Source organism: Telopea speciosissima, chromosome 4, assembly GCF_018873765.1.
Source record: "Telopea speciosissima isolate NSW1024214 ecotype Mountain lineage chromosome 4, Tspe_v1, whole genome shotgun sequence".
Taxonomy (NCBI): domain Eukaryota; kingdom Viridiplantae; phylum Streptophyta; class Magnoliopsida; order Proteales; family Proteaceae; genus Telopea; species Telopea speciosissima.
The window spans coordinates 18,485,736-18,502,493 of record NC_057919.1 but is presented as its reverse complement, the minus strand read 5'-3'; the positions used below and the strand labels follow the sequence as shown (position 1 = coordinate 18,502,493).

Below are 16,758 nucleotides of genomic sequence, written 5' to 3'. Positions count from 1 at the left end.
TTTCTGAATAAGAGAGATAATCCATTGTTCAATAGCAGCACCTTGTCACCACCAAATGTTATTGAATCAGAAAACGTGATTGGAATCGTCAAATTCGATGAGCAAGCATCCAGATTAGGTGAAGCAGCGGGGAAATCAGTGGGTAGTGGTTTTGTTTCGGATAGCAGAAGAGGGCGATCAGTTGCGAGGCATTCTGATTATGGGAATCAATCTTTGGCTAATCGATCGACGCCATTATTCACGGATTGCCGCAGGTAATGGTCGCCGGAGCTGGAGCTGGAGCTGGCGCAGGAGATGACCGGTCACCCAAAATGGACTTGCAGCAGTTCTCCAACAGTAAGAATTAAGACGCTGGGAGAAAATGAAATGAGAGTTTTTTTTTTTTATTTAAATAATTAAGGGGGTTAAAATGGATATTTCAACTTTAGATACTAACTTTGCTTAACATCAGGGGGAAGGTTGATATTTTGTGATAGATTTGGGTGTCATGATATATGATATACTTATAGGGGGGTTTCCATGAAATTAGAAGGCTCTCATGGAAAATTAGGAGCATTGTCAAGCCCTTAGTTAGTAAAGTCGCGTATCATAGCGTATTATATGCGTTCCGTATTTTTAAACGTATAATACTCCCATCCCTGTATTTTCCCGTATTTTTATAAAAAAAAACGCGTTTTTTAAGCAAGCACATATTATACTTGAATAATACACGTATTATACTTTTTTTTATAAAAAAATTATCCAAAAGATTAGAATTTAGGGAAACGATTTCACTTTCCCTTTCGTCCCTTTCGATTTGCGTTGAACATCCAACCGTAGCAGGCAAAAGTAGCCGCCCTCCATCTCCAATCATCTCGCCATCTCCGTTCAACAAAGCGGCACTTAAGTCCTACTTCCTCTTGTTTCTCTGGTCTTTCAACTTGCTCATGTCATTTTGACAATCTACATTCATTTCTGTAGATTATTGATATTTTGGTATGTTAAATGATAATCTTAGAGATGTTATATAGCATATTATATTATTGTGTTTATTTTAGTTAATAAAATCATGATATTATTTTGTTTATTAGGTGGTGAATGCATGTTATATAATGAATATATGTCCGTTTTTTAAAGTATTATTGCCGTCTATGCCGTATTATATCCGTATTAAATGCGTCATCGATATTACCGTATGCATTTTATGAAGCGGATTTTTAAAAGTATTATTACCGCTCAATCCGCTTAACGCCGTCGTATCCGTCCCGTTCAATTGCCGTCCCGAACTTACTAACTAAGGTCAAGCCCAACCACCTCCCTCTTCAAATGGAGAATTGAAAATTCCTTTATATGATTGTAATAAATAGCCAAAAATATTGAGAAAGCTTCCCTTCCATTCACTAGCTAACGGATATATACAACTATAATTATCCTATCCAAAAGGAACCTTAAGGTATGTAACATCAAGGAATGGCATCTTTCCAAGGACTTTTGAATGCTTTATGATAGAAGAGGAATCATCTTTTTATTGAGTTCAATCCCTTTTAATTTGTTCTAGAAAGCCTTTATTCGAACTTATCTCTCTCGAATCCCTTCAACCAAAACTGATCACTTTTATATTTTTTAGTGGCAGTTAGTATCAGTCTCAAAGGTAATTAAGATTTTTTTTATTTTATTTTTTGGATAGAAAACAAGGCTATTCATTCATGCATGTCCAACGTCAAAAGAAAAAAAACAAAAAACATAACGCAGATAATTGATATGTGATACACAATATTTCAAAATTGACAAAGTTTAGAAACTAGTGAAAGACATATGGTCTTGATATATATGTCATAGGCGGGACCGATCGAAAGAGAGAATAAAGGTGAACCGACCGGGTTTGGAGCGCACTCGTACACCTATAAAAGCCCCCACTTCTCCCTCTCTTTTAATTCATCACTAGCTAGAGAGAGGCCTTCGAGCTAGTTTCCTGCCATTTCAGAGTTAAACAACAAACATGCCTGTCGCCTGCCCGATTGATAAGGATGAGATGGATCGTTTTATCAAACAATTCGACAAAAATGGTGATGGTCGTATAAGCAGCGATGAGATCAAAGAGTATCTCAAGAAACATGGAAATTGGTTCGTCAAATGGTTCACCGCCGGTTCGAAAGCCAATAATGCCGTTAGAGTTAATGACTTGGATCACAATTCGTACATCGATAAACCAGATGAGTTCACTGCCTTCATGAAGTATGTAAAAGAGAAGGGAATTTTAGTAGAATAGAGGGAAAGTAAGCTGTGTGCTCGCTCTTGTGTTTTTCACTTGTCTTACTTTGGAAGATATATGGGAATAATAGTCTTTGTATTTGGGTAGGGAAGTGACTATGAATGTGTTTGTACGTGTCCTCGTCTTTATAATATATAACTTGTTTATTACTACAAATAGATGTCTTCATTTTTTATTTTTTATTTTTGGTATGTATCCTTGGAAAGCGTTCTAAGTCAATTTTGCATTTTCGATTAATAAAAATTGTTGATTTTTTAATTATATGATTGATCTTTGTCTTGATCTCAAAATCTATTTGACAAGCAAATTACAAGGTGCATGTGGACGGCATACCAATACATTGAGAAGATATATATATATATATATATATATGATCAAATTTGACATATGGCCTTGTTCATAATTTGATAGATATTCATCCAATGATTGGAAATGCCACAACATCTTTCCATGTCATGTGACACAATTATTAAGTGCTTAATCCATAAATTCTAGGAGTTTATGCAATCTTGGAAAACTTCAACCAAATAAAGAAACATCTAATAAGCGAATTGCAAGGATGGCGAGGGAGAACATCACCTTGGTCCAACTAGTGTAGGTAGGAAGTTCAATACTAGTGGGCAAGCCTTAATTTGTTTGACACATGCTTTAGCTATTAATAAATTTTTATTTAAATTAATTTTCCAAAATATATTTTTTTTTTGGTAAAGATTTTCCCAATTTACTCTCAAAGTCCTTGTTCATTAAAATCCCTCTGCTTGAGGGTTTGCCGTCTCCCTCTTTTGTATGTTCTTCTTATAGTATTCAGTATGTGTGAGTGATGGAAGCCCATATTGTTTTGAAGAGGAGTTCGGAAAATCCCAAAGATCTCACCCGAAGGAGCTCTGATGATTAGCCCGCATTTAGGCCTGACAACAAGCGGCACATTCAGTTTTCAGTACCCCAACTCTAAACAATTTGGATCCTCTATTGCCGAGCAGCCGTGCGATCGGTGTGTGGCCTCACACAAGCAAGGCATGGACCCCACCCTGGCAGGGTGCTTGGGCAATGGGTGCGGTGGTCATTTCGCCCCTACTTGAGTGAGGCCGCACGGGTGCCCGATAGTAGAAGATCCTAATTGTTCAGAGTTGGGCTACTAAGAACTGAATGCGCCGCACCGCCTGTTATCAAGCCTGAATGCGGGTTAATTGTGAGTCAAAAAGAGGATCTAGAACCATTTTTTGGGTCTATTTAACAAAAATATCCTAGAAGTACATGCGTGATCCACTTCAAAGTCCAACATTTTTTAGGTGGTATAGTCCTTCAAGAGAGAGAGAAATAGTCAATCCCCTCAACCTAAGTTGGGGTTCTACCCTAATTCGTTAGTACAGTGTGCTCAATAAGTCGGAGTTCTGTAAGAATTTCAACAAGTTCTCTCGATAAGTCGGGTTCTTGCTAAATTTTGTCAACAAAAGTTAATTTGTTTGATAGGTACGGGTCCTGCCCGAATTTCGTCAACAAAGCTCATCAAATAGAGCTGAAGCTCCGTCGAAATTTTTATGCGAAAGTTCACCCGTGAAGCAAGGAATCTTCCCTTTCTGATTCTCGTTGAGGGTTGTATTCTGGTATGTTCACCACTCATTTTATTTCAAATTTGGCATAATGTAGGTCTTTTAAAGTAATATGTCTTAGTGTAAATATAATTAGTGTGTTTGCATCTAGTTGATGTAGGACATGTATCATGATCGCATTTATAAATTTAGCCTTGCATGTGGTATAGAATACTTTATTCTGAAAAAATCTTTGAACCTTAGCATCTAATAGAAGACTGGCTCATCCAGACGGAGTGGGTTACGTAAAATCTTCCCATCTCCACTATCTGACCTCTTACCCATACTCTGGCCAGACCATATAAAATCAAGGGTTTTTTATAATTACCACCCCAAAATCTTTACTATCTACTATTACTCCCCCAAAAACTTTCAAACAACTAGTACCCCGCTCTGATGAATACTAATCACTAATTGACCCCCTCCGTTACATTTCCGTAACAGTGGGGGTTAGTCGTGACAGTGTGTCGTAGTCACAAATTTTTTAAGACCAAAATACCCTTTTGGGGTGGTAATTGCAAAAACAAAAGACAAAAAAAACCCATCACCGCCCTCCTCCTCTTCCTCCTTCTCCTTCTTCTTCTTCCTCCTCTGCAACCCCAAAATGTGGCTGCCATCAAACCAAAATCAAAAACCTTGGATGGAATGAAATCACGCCGCAAAGTCTCTTCTTTCTCTCTCTCTCTCTCTGGTGAGGGGGATATGAGTAAAATAAATCTCCTTTCCTTCAGCTGGGTTCTTCCAAAGCAAGCTTAAGAGTCTGATTTTGCAGTGATTCCTTGTATATTCTTTGGTGAAATTCATCCCAATTTTCCCTTCTTGGTTATTGTGTCGCATGAAACACTCATTAATAATCTGAGAGACATCAAAATTAAGAAATAGCACCAAAATTTAAGCACCCACCACGTTAATGGATCCAACTATTATTAGCATGAAGAGAAGAAAAGAGAGAGGAGCAGAATCCTATAATATATGCTAGCTCGCTCATCTCTGTCCCTTTCAATGTCTTTGGATGCACCCATTAATGGAGACCTGAAAGCATTATCCACTACCCAATAGCATTTTAGAATAAGTTCCCTTTCATGTCTCATCTTCCCCCCTTAATTATTTCACACCATATGTCCATTACAGAATATCTGTTGCTCCAAAAGTCCAAATCCATTGATCATCCATTTTTTACTTTGAATGACAAAAGCTTCCTTCACCCTTCCTTCACTCCCCGATTCCTAGAATCTTTCATCGAATAATCTTATCTTTCTAATTACGTATTTTTTCTAACTTTCAAATTTAAAAGTGAAAGATTAAATGGGGCACATTGGTGGGGTATCTGATTCAAGTTGAATAGATTATTATCCTTCCTAAAAATGGGGAAATAATTCATGAAAAAGTAAAATTGAAATCAAAAGGCAAAAATTGATAATAAACAAACAAAATACGAAAACCCTTTCCTTTTCTTTTACGATATTAACACTGTACAAGTGTACATCCATCCATGGCGTCACGAAGAAATCATAAAGTAAAGAAAGGGATACAAGGGGAAATAAATAAAAGGAGGGTTTGCTCATTGGTGGGAGGATTTTAAATGTTCTTCTTCTTAGGCAGCAGTCAGAACAGTGGTAATTTAAGATTTTTATGTTCATCACAAATTTAGGGTTTACGATTTGAAATTTTTTCAAGAGAAGCTTGTGGGATCAGATGTTTACTGATGATCCTTTTATAGGTGGAGAGACTTCGCGGCGTGGTTCATTCCATCCAAGGTTTTTGATTTTGGTTTGATGGCAGCCACATTTTGGGGTTGCAGAGGAGGAAGAAAAAGAAGAAGAAGGAGAAGGAGGAGGAGGAGGAAGGACGGTGATGGGGTTTTTTATTTTTTGTTTTTACAATTACCCCCCCAAAGGGGCATTTTGGTCCTAGAAAATTTGTGACAACGGTACACTGTCACGACTAACCCCCACCGTTACGAAAATGTAACGGTGGGGGTCAGTTAGTGATTAGTATTCATCAGAGGAGGTAACAATTGTTTGAAAGTTTTTGGGGGGATAATAGTAAATAATAAAGATTTTAGGGTGATAATTGTAAAAAATCCTAAAATCAATCGTAGCCATATCCTTTAACCAAGGTTGGGTTACCTAAAGAGGGTTCTAGGCACATAAAAACCTAAGCGGCGACTCATTTTACTTTTAAATTGTGCATCTCGCAACCCTGCATCATGTTTCATTTGAATTGAATCGCTAATAGAAACCAACCTACAGAAGGTGCTCCCGACACCCGCAAAGTGTCTTGCATCCATGTTGAACCTTACACAACCGTAGGATCGGATTGGTGAACCTTCACTACGTGGTGAAGAAATTTTGTTTATCAAATGATTCAACTAACCTAGTGTCACCAAAACCTAATTTACCCGACTGAGGCAATCATCGGTGTATGTATAAGTTCTCTCGTGATGACTCACCGAGTTTCAGAACGAAGCGTCCATTGTAAATGTACTTGTATCTCATTCTGGCCGGTCCAGCCCGGCCCGGTCCAGGTCTCCATGATGACCAAGACAATTCCATCTTTCTTTTGACTGCCCAATTACAAAAGGCCACAAAGTTCGAATAAAGGTTTAAAGAATATTTTTCTTTTTTAAAATGGCAATTGACTTTGAATTAAGATCATTTTACATTCACGTGGGATAAAGGGCTGGGAAATATTCCGTCATACCTTTGACCGATCAATTACAATAATTTCGAATAAAGGTTTGGGACCATTATTCTCTTAGGTTCCTGTCCGGTCAGTTGTTCGGTTCCTCTCATAGGGGATAGAAATGACGACCTCACCTCCTATCCAAGTGAGATTACGTCGTCATTTGGGCCCCCTATGAGAGGAATCGGACAACCATACAGTGAATCTGAGAAGGAAAAAAATTCTTTGGAATAACCAGACCATATTTTAAAGAAAATTTTGCCACGTGGATTTGAAAAAAAAATTTGGATAAAAGAATATCAATCGATCTCGTGGTTCTTATGTTTAGACATAGGACAATGTGAAATTACCAATTGTTTCCCTGAGAATTAAAAATTCTCACTCATTCAAATTTTTTTCCTATAAAACTGATATCATTATACCATCATGGCATCCAATTGGGCGTTAAGGGGGTGGGTAGTTTGACCGCCTCATGAATGTCATACACTCATACTAAAGCCTAAAGGGTGTCAAAACCAAGTTGAAACCTTTTATCACGAGACCATTCAATAAATGGTTTGGTTTTAGTTTTAAAACTAGGATCGATAAGTTAAATGGTTTGATTTTAATTTTTTTAATTATTTAAATCAATATTAAAATTGATTAAATTTTGATTTATATATTAAATAAATAACACCTTCCTAAATTTTCGACTTCCACATGACTCCATCCTCACATTAATGAAATTGTTTATCATTTTTTTTTTTTATCTAATCATTCAAAAAGACAAGATAGGTTTATATTAAATAATTGTATATTTCTTTTTATATGAGAGTAAATTTATATTAAATATTTAATATGCATTTTTCTATGAGAGTAGCTTCTTGGGTACGTATAGTATTTTCTATTAAACCATTCAGGAAACATTTAATCGTTAATAAACGGTTTGATTTTGATTTCTATCTCTAACACTGTGAACCGAACCAAACCATACCGTTTAACACCCTTGTTACTACTCATACTCAATCCCAAAACCTAGCTATCAACGGCAATGGTCCTTAGTCCTTACTATTATGTAAGACTGACACAAAGGAACTCAATTGGTCGACTCTAATACTGAAGCGATAAGGAATTTGGTCTTTTTCTTGTCTTCTTTTTTTTATCTTTTTTCTTAATTCGGTCTGGGCGCTTTGGATTGGGTCAATCAGTCTAATCTTACTTTTGACAACTCTGTAAATAGGTTTAGGAGAGGATGATCATTGACTAATTGATTAAATGATCGAGATAAACTAATTGGAAATTGTGTGAGGCTGGGCCGGTTCAATTAATTTTTTTTTCTGGGCTTGAGATTCTAACAATAAATACAAATTAACCTTATCTCAACTAAATGGAGTCGGCTACATGAATCATTGCCCTTCAATCAGTTCTATTCGAGGTCATACTTGGTACAAGGTCTAAACTATGCATGTTTTTTTTCTCCACTGATCTCTTAGGGTCATTTTAAGTCTACCCCTAGTTCTTTTTGTTCCTTCTATCAAAATCAAATTAGCATCCAAAGGCTTTCATTGATGTGGTCATGCTCACCTCAAACAACTTTCTCGTAGCGTATCATGTATCGGAGCTACTCCCAAATCAGCTCTAATTTGATCATTTTATACTTTATCCTTTCTAATTTTGCTACACATCCATCTCAACATCCTCATCTCTACTACATTGAATTTATCAACATGATGTTTCTTAACTGTCCAACATTCTGCACCATACATCATAGTCGATTGTATGATTATACTATAAAATTTTCCATTAAATTTTAAAAGAATCATCGATCGCACAATATTCGGAACGTACCTCTGTACTTTATCCATCCTATTTGAATTCTGTGTAAAGCATCATCTTCTAAATCATCTTCTTCATTTATGATTGAACCCAAATACCTAAAATAATCAATTTGCCAAATTTCCTTCTCATCATCAATATTCACTACATCATTATCTAGCCTAGTGTATCTAAAGTTACACACCTTATACTCTATCTTCATTCCACATAAAACCTTTTGATGATTCCAAAGTTGATCTCCATAACTCCAATTGGGTGTTAAGTAACAATAATTAATGAAAAATTTTCCCTTCCCACAAACAAGCTAAGAACTCTTTCTAATAGATACAACTATAATTATCCCATCCAAATATTAGAAAAAACAACGCAGTAGAATGGCGATTTTGCAGAAGAAATGCAAAAGAAAAAGAAAACAAGGTTGTACGTAATTCCACCTAAGAAGGAAGGCTACATCCATTGTCGAGTGATAGAATAAATCCACTATTTCTTTGAAGCAAATACAAACCCTCACTTTCACATCTTTCAAAGAGATAACTACAATATATAAGAAAACCCTAACCCAAAAAATACAAAACTGCCCCCAGAGACCCACACTATCTGATTCGAGATTTGAACCAAAACAGGAAAAAATACATATCAAATCAAAGATCTCGATCATGACAAAACGGCCCGCTGACGTATGCACTTTTAGGCCATTTATGCACGTTTCAAAGGCTAAACGATCCACCGAAAGAACACCACAGCAGATCAGGCTTCACCAATTACACCAAATGAGACCGTAAGTAATGTAGCACCAAGAAATGGCATCTTGTAAGAACTTTTGAGTGTTCACACTAGAAGCTTAGAGATAGCTGAAGAAACAGTCTTGAGTTAACTGAGCTTTTTAAGATACTAAAGGTCGTTAAAATGTTTTCAATGAGCTCCCATTCCCTTATTCTAGGCCGGAAACCCTTTATTCGAACTTATCTCTCTCTAACCAAGCTTTTTTCATTCAACATGGTTAAGAATTCAAAGTTTGTAAGGATCAAGGAAGGTATATGGATATTCCTTTGTTTTAGGATTCTTTTGACTGCCATTTCTTAATTCCCAATTACGATAAGTTCAAATAAAGGTGAACGGGGTTTGGTGCTCTTGCTCTATAAAAGCTTGCTTCTCCCTCTCTTTCAATTCATAGCTAGCAAGAGCTTCGAGTTACCTAACATTCAATACAACCAAGCAAGCAAACATGCTTAACTGCCCTTCCCCAGTGGACCAGAAGGAGATTGAACGGTTTCTCAAACAATTCGACACCAACGGTGACGATCGTATAAGTAGGGATGAGATCAAAAACTTCCTCAAGAAACACGGCAAATGGTTCACCAGTATCAAAGCTAGGGGTGCCATGACAACTTATGATTTCGATAACAATACGTACATCGATAAACCAGGAGAGATCGCTGCCTTCATGAAGTATGCAAAAGACAATTGGAAGGGAATTATAGCAACTACTTGACGATCTTTATCCCCTCCAGTTCCCTGCCCAAACAGTCTACCCGTGTGCCCCCCTCCCCTCTTATTAGAGGCACTGGGAACTGGCCGGGTAGAGAACTGAAGGAGATAATTTTCCGATTATAATAACATAGGCAAGGAAAGCTGTGTCTAGTGTGGTTTTTTTTTTTTTTTTTTTTTTTTGTGTAACTTTCTCTTTACTTTGTAAGATGGGTATAGAAGTCCTTGTATTTGGGGAGCGGAGTGACCATGAAGCCTGTCTGTGTCCTCCCCTTAATTATAACCTGTTTAGTACTATAGTGAATAAATATCACTTTGGGCATTTAAGTATAACTCTCTTTGAGAAGCAAACTAAGGTGTGCGAGTTTACTGAAAAACAAAATAAATGACAAAACCAATCGTATATTAATTTAGGGGACGAGTTTTCTATTCGGGAGTGTCGCCCCTCCACCAATGAGAGAGGCCAATACGAAGGTGCATGAAAGCATCAATAATGACGGGATTTTCGACTTTCATGAAAGCAGGGCGGTTATTTTGCCTCATTTTGTGTCTGGTGCAAGGGCCACACTCTCGGACAGGCTCATTCGTCCCATAACCCTTTACTCCCGGGGAAACTTCTTACTGACCAAATTCAAACTTGATAAGGATTTTCTTAATCAATTTGAATAGATGATCCGACATCTTATTATTAGTCTGTTTCATATATAAAAGAAGGGAGGGGGAATTGCTGCTTAGACTGTGTGGCCCATGCATCAAAGCGGATGACAATGAGAATGCGCGAAGGTATCCAACAGGGGTGGAATTTTTCAAATTACAAAAAAAAAAATAAAAAAAATTGTAATCATCACCCTTAACTCCAAATCATTTGATATTTGATTGTTAAATTCAATTTACTTTGAATTAAATCTTTAATTACATCTAAAACGATCATTATTAAATAAGATAAGAAATTTAAATAAGATCAAAAATTTGATGTACAAGATTTACATCCAAGAATTATCCAGATGGCCGGAACAAAATTTAAAAAAATAAAAAACCAGAAGCCTTGAAACTCCACCTTCGACATGTCCATTATTAGAGTTCAAGAACTCGAACAATGACTACGGGATCCACCTTTGGCATTACCATCAACAGAAACCCCATAGACAAAGAAGCAGACTATATTCTAAACATATAATTATACTAGAAAGTCTTTATTCCAACTTATCTCTCAATTTTCTAATCCTTCCAATTAATTAAAACTAGCCAAGGCAGGTATCCAATTCCTTCTTTTAGGGTTTTTTTTTTTTTTTTTTTGGCTGCCACTTCTGAATACCCAATTACGATAAATTCGAATAAAGGTGAACAGGGTTTGGTGCCCCCATCGTGTTCTATAAAAGCCCATTTCTCCCTCTCTTTGAATTCATAGCTAGCTACAGCAATTTTCAGAATTCAATACAACAACCAACCCAACATGTCGTATCGCTGCCCTCCCCAAAATGCAAAAATGCAAAACCCAACATATCGTATCACTGCCCTCCCCAAAATGTGAAACCCAACATGTCGTATCACAACCCTCCTCAAATTGCGAAGGTGGAGATTTCAGTTTCCAGAATTGAATACTCCAACCAACCAAACATGATGTGTAACTGCCCTTCCACAAAGGAACAGAAGGAGATTGAACAGTTTCTCAAACAATTCGACACCAACTGTGATGGTCGTATAAGCCGCGATGAGATCAAGAACTTCCTCAAGAAACACGGCAAATGGTTCGCTGGTTGGAAAGCCAGGGGTGCCACTACAACTAATGATTTTGATCAAAATTTGTACATCGATAAACCAGAAGAGATTGCTGCCTTCATGAAGTATGCAAAAGAGAATTGGAAGGGAATTGTAGCAACTGCCTGATCCATGATCAACTTCCCTCCATCACCTCACCTCAATAAAGTTGATGATATAATATATACATACCTGCAGGGATTATGTACTTTTCCTTGCATGGGTTGTAGCCTGCATGCCTGTGCCCTCCTTTATAACCTGTTTAGTACTTTATATTGAATAAATGTCATTTTGACCATGTGAGTTTCAGTGTGTATGTGTGTGCGCACGCATGCGTACAAGGCGTACAACTAGGGCTGCAACAAGGTTGGGGTCATGCTTAGCTGAGGCCTCAACCCTGGCCCGACTCGACCTGACTCAGGGCTAGAAATTTCCAACCCTGACCCGTCCTCAGGGTTAAATATCTCAGCCCAGACCCTGTTCGAGCTCAGGACGAATTCGGGCCGACAAGGCCAAACTTGCACCCCTACTTACAAATCTCATCACTCTAGAAGGTAATACTAAAAAATTCAAAAACTACCAAAAGGGTACACGCCAATACTTGGACTATGCATGTTTTGAGAAAATATATGGTCAAATTTTTCTAATATTTGGAATTGCCGCAAGACATTTCCACGTGACACAATTAGATGTAAAATCTATAAATTTTAAACATCTACTAAGCTAGCTAGTAAGGGTGGCAAGGGAGAACATCACCTGGTCCAACTAGTGTAGGAAGTTCAATACTAGTGGGCTAGCTTTTGTGCACAAATGGTTTAAACTTTTATTTATTATGTTGCAATTTTATTGAAAATTGAAATAAATGACAAAACCAATATTATGTAACTTTACTGTCAACCTCCTTAGTGATCGAATTCGAACATGATAAGGATTTGGATAATCAATTTGAATCGACGATCTAACATCTTATAATTATTCTGTTTCATATGTAAAAGAAGGGAAAATGTTCTATGTACCGAGGGCACAGGCTACGCTCAGACATATGGGAGGTGGGCGAAATAACAACCCCCCCCTTAATGGCGAAAATACCACCCTCATGTGTCTAGGCGCAGCCTATGCAGTGCCTATGCTGTGCCACAGAAAACATCGACCCATAAAAGAAGGGAGGGGGATCGATACCAGGCTGCGTTGCTCCTGCACCAACATGGGGGCCAATGATAGCATGTGAAGGCATCCAACATGGGTGGGATTTTTCATCTCATGGAGGTAGGATGGTCATTTCACCTTTCCTGTGTCTAGGTGCAGGTAACCATGCAGGCTGACAACCTTCTTTTTTTTTATAAAAGAATTACACAAAAATGTATCATATTAATAAAAATAAAACGAAAAATTGATGAAGAAGTGTCTCCAATCTAGCTTAGGTCTTTTCCCTCTTAACCATTTCATATATAATCCCATATACAATCTTATTTAATATTGGAAAATAATTCCTATAGGCTCTAGGTAGGAACCCATTTCCATAGTCTCCCACTATTCTTTTGCCTCGTGAAGAGTTGATGTGATTATTTAGACTGTTTGTTGGATAGAGAGGTGTGATCTACATTAACCACGTGTCAAATTTCATACTCAAATTCAGTCAAAACCCTCTCATGCATGTCATTCATAGCTTCTCTGTAGGCAGGGGGGCATCTTCAACTATAAATAAATCACCACCCATTAGGGTGTTTTTTTTTTTTTTTTTGCTAAAGGTCAGCAATGTATATATAAAAGAAATGGGAAAATATGTACAAGGAATGACTCATGATTTCCAAAAAAGCTATCCTGAGTTCTAACGTGAAACCTTCGGCATAGCCCTTAGTTTACCGTTAGCCGAAGATGCAATCTAAGTAAATCTATAGAAAAGCCGTTCTAGCGCTTCCCAATAGACAGTCTGCATAATAAAATGGGGTGGACTAGTCCAACAAGTGGTGCATTTCCTTTTCGCTGCGTGGGTTGCAAGCGCATCAGCTGCAGAATTTGCTTCTCTGTAGCAATGAGTGATTCGCCACCTGATAGTGTCCAGAAAAGATGAGGCCTTCCACCACTTATTCATTAGATACCAAGGAAGCTTACTAGAGAGAATTGTAGAGACGACCGCCTCCGAGTCGCATTCAATCCCAATATTTTCAGCTCCCATTTCTCTAGCATGGTCAACTCCAGTAAAAAAGGCCCCCAGCTCAGCCATGTAGTTTGAGCCCACTCCTTGGTACTGAGAGAAGCATCTTAAAACCACTCCTAAGTGATCCCGAATTATTCCCCTGCTCCAATTGATCCTGGGTTGCCCAAGGAAGAGCCATCGATGTTCAATTTCCACCAACCTTGTAGTGGTTGCTTCCATCGCATTTCTACTATTCTTTTAACAGCTGGTTTTGAGATTGTGACTTTTAGCATACGAGCCAAGGCAAGGTCTTGCACCGTTTTTACTTGTACCCCTTTCGCCCATGTGCAATCCCCAACTTCCTTAAAGCATAGCTTTGCCACTTCGGCTGGAGTTCTCTTGCAGTTTTCATGGCGACGTCTATTGCGCTCCCACCATAAATTTTTGCAGCTTATAATCAGTAATGCGCCCCAAGCCTTAGGGAGGGCTACTGCCTTGGTCTTCCTGCGCCACCAAGAAAAGATCTCTTACCGATTTGATTACAAATTTTGCGAATTCGAACAATCTTCTACAATCTCTAGATATCTTGAAAGGCTTCTCTATCGTACCGATTTGGCCTTGTTTAGACAATTCAGTAGATATCTAATATTTGGAATTGCAAAAGCACCTTTCCACGTGACACAATTAGATGTAAAATCCATAAATTCTAGGGGATCACAATCGAAAAAAAAACTTCATCCAAATAGAAAAACATTTAATAAGCTTCTAAGGGTGGCAACAGGGAACATCACCTGGTCCAACTAGAGTAGGAAGTTCAATATCAGTGGGCAAGCCTTGGTGGAGACATGGTTTAAAATTTAGATATTAATAATTTATTTATTAATTTTAGAAATTTACTGAAAAACAAAATAATTGACAAAACCAATAGTACATTAATTTAGGGGACGAGTTTTCTATCCAGGAGTATGGTCCCTGCAATGCAGGAGGGCCAATGGGAACATCCATTAAAGCATTAACAATGACGGGATTTTTGACTTTCATGAATCGATTGCTTGTCCTCCAAGGCAAGCTTCGTGACACATGTCGCGTTGTCCTTCTAGTGGGTTACTTGATAAGATCCTGCCACGTGCCGACCGCTTGTTGATTGGCTATTTTTGGGCGTATAAGTAGAGATGAGATCAAAAACTTCCTCAAAAACACGACAAATAGTTCACCAGTATCAAAGCTAGGGATGGCATGACAACTTATGATTTCGATAACAATACATACATCGATAAACCAGGAGAGATCGTTGCCTTCATGAAGTATGCAAAAGACAGTTCGAAGGGAAGTATAGCAACTGCCTGAGGATCTTTATCCCCTCCAGTTCCCTCCTCAAACTGTCTGCCCGTGTGGGTCCTCACCCCCCCCCCCCCCCCCACTCCCTCACCCCCCTTATTAGAGGCACTGGGGAACTGGTCGGGCAGAGATCTGAAGGAGATAATTTTCCAGTTATGGTAAGAATGGTTACAGGGTCTACTTTCGACATTGCCATCAACAGAAACCCCATAGACAAAGAAGCGGACTACATTTTAAACATATAATTATACTAGAAAGTCTTTATTCGAACTTATCTCTCAATTTAGTTTAATCCCTCCAACTAAAACTGATCGATCACTAAAATCTTTCGGTGGCAGTTTTTTTTTTTTTTTTTTTTTTTTGATGAAAGTGTAATCACACAAACCACACACCAATACCAAAAGGTTAAGTATTAATTTAAAGTTTGTGAGGGTCAAGGAAGGTATCCAATTCCTTGTTTTAGGGTTTTTTTAATTTGGCTGCCATTTCTTGATACCCAATTACTATAAGTTGGAATAAAGGTGAACAGGGTTTGATGCCTAATCGTATTCTATAAAAAGCCCATTATTTCTCCCTCTCTCTTTCAATTCATAGCTAGCAAGAGCTTCAATTCAAGTTACCTAGCTAACATGTATAACTACCCTCCTCCCCAAAATGCAAAACCCAACATGTCGTATCACAACCCTCCCCAAAATGCGAAGGTGGAGATTTCAGTTTCCAGAATTCAATACACCAACCAACCAAACATGATGTGTAACTGCCCTCCCTCAAAGGAACAGAAGGAGATTGAACAGTTTCTCAAACAGTTCGACACCAACGGTGATGGTCGTATAAGTCGTGATGAGATCAAGAACTTCCTCAAGAAACACGGCAAATGGTTCGCTAGTTGGAAAGCCAGGGGTGCCACCACAACTAATGATTTTGATCAAAATTCGTACATCGACAAACCAGAAGAGATTGCTGCCTTCATGAAGTATGCAAAAGAGAATTGGAAGGGAATCGTAGCAATTGCCTGATCGATGATCAACTTCCCTCAATCACCTCAATAAAGTTGATGATATATATATATATATATATATACCTTCAGGGATTATATACTTTTCCTTGTATGGGTTGGTTGTGGTAAGTTAGCAGGGAAAGCCTGTCTGTGTCCTCCTTTATAACCTGTTTAGTACTTTATATTGAATAAATGTCATTTTCACCATGTGAGTATCTCTCTCTCTCTCTGTGCGCGCGCGTACAAGTCTTACAACTAGGGCTGAAACAAGATCGGGGTCATGCTTAGCCTGAGGCCTCAACCCTGACCCGACCTGACCTGACTCAGGATCAGAAATTTCCAGCCTTGACCCGCCTGCCCTCAGAACCAAATATCTCAGCCCAGGCCTTATTCGGGCTCAGGGCGGACCTGCAGGGCGGGTTCCGACCGACAGGGCCAGGCTTGCACCCTTATTACAACTCTCAACAATTCTAGAAGGTAGTATTGAAAAATTCAAAACTATTAAGAGGGTACACGCCAATACTTGGACTATACATGTTTTGAGAAAATATAGGATCTAATTTTAAATTTTGACAAATAATGGACAATTATTATATATATATATATATATATTATAATGTTTGGAATTGCCGCAAGACATTTCCACGTGACACAATTAGATGTAAAATCCATAAATTCTGAACATCTAATAAGCTAGCCA

General features: G+C 38.1%; 2 long non-coding RNA genes across 2 annotated transcripts; both read right to left on the bottom strand.

Annotated features, from left to right (window-relative positions):
- Positions 1-1,572: 1,572 nt before the first annotated feature.
- On the bottom strand, positions 1,573-9,854 carry LOC122658106. Its single transcript, XR_006332418.1, has 3 exons — positions 9,550-9,854; positions 3,274-3,279; positions 1,573-1,583 (listed from the first exon to the last, which is right to left on the bottom strand). It is a non-coding gene; the product is annotated as an uncharacterized LOC122658106 (long non-coding RNA).
- Positions 9,855-11,499: 1,645 nt separating this feature from the next.
- On the bottom strand, positions 11,500-16,058 carry LOC122658105. The gene is made up of 2 exons (XR_006332417.1): positions 15,929-16,058; positions 11,500-11,581 (listed from the first exon to the last, which is right to left on the bottom strand). It is a non-coding gene; the product is annotated as an uncharacterized LOC122658105 (long non-coding RNA).
- Positions 16,059-16,758: the final 700 nt, after the last annotated feature.